Below are 788 nucleotides of genomic sequence, written 5' to 3'. Positions count from 1 at the left end.
AGTCCAGTGTAACTTAACGGACTGATAACTTTAACAAAACAAAAGAAAGAAAGAAAATAAAACAAACTGAGAGGCAGATCGATGTCGCGGCACTTCGCGTGTGTAGCTTCAAGCGAACAAAGGGCTGGTTGCACTGGCCGAACCAGGCGTTGCCTGGTGAGGCGCGCCGGATGCGTGCCGAAGCGTCCAGAGGTCAGAGCGAGCCGAGAAGAGAAGAGAGCAGAAGAGGGTAAGAGAGCGAACGACGTCGCGTGTCGCTCTTTTGTTGCCTGGGGCGTGGTTCCCCAGAGGGCGTTTCAGGTTTCCCGAGGGACTGCCTTTCTAAACTTAATGTCTAAAAGAAAAGAAATCTATTTGCGCGTATTATAATCAAATATTTTCCATAATCGAACCTCAATGGTCAAACGGTTGTACTGTTCTAAGTTAAGCATTTGGTAACAGAATACAATTGTCACATTATTGGTCAGGATATTTATACATTTAACGGCATTTCCAACGATGGTATGCAATACTTATTTCGTCCACTTGGGGGAGCTCAGGTTACATGAGGAAAGCTTAGATTAATCCAAGATCATCTCTCCTTAGGAACCGGGGGATTGTTGATTCATCCTTAAATTCAAGCTGGCGATTGAGAGTATAGTAAAACATTCCTTTATCATCATTTCTAAAGGAATTTTGTAAGAAAGTATTATGAACAAGCATTGATTACATTAGATGAGGGAGCGTCTTGCTGAAGATAAAAACACTGCAAAAGTAATTTATTTAGATTCTTTTCAGCACTAATATCA

Source organism: Micropterus dolomieu, linkage group LG07 (genome assembly GCF_021292245.1).
Source record: "Micropterus dolomieu isolate WLL.071019.BEF.003 ecotype Adirondacks linkage group LG07, ASM2129224v1, whole genome shotgun sequence".
In the NCBI taxonomy this organism is placed as follows: Eukaryota; Metazoa; Chordata; class Actinopteri; order Centrarchiformes; family Centrarchidae; genus Micropterus; species Micropterus dolomieu.
Note: the sequence above shows the minus strand (reverse complement) of the source record.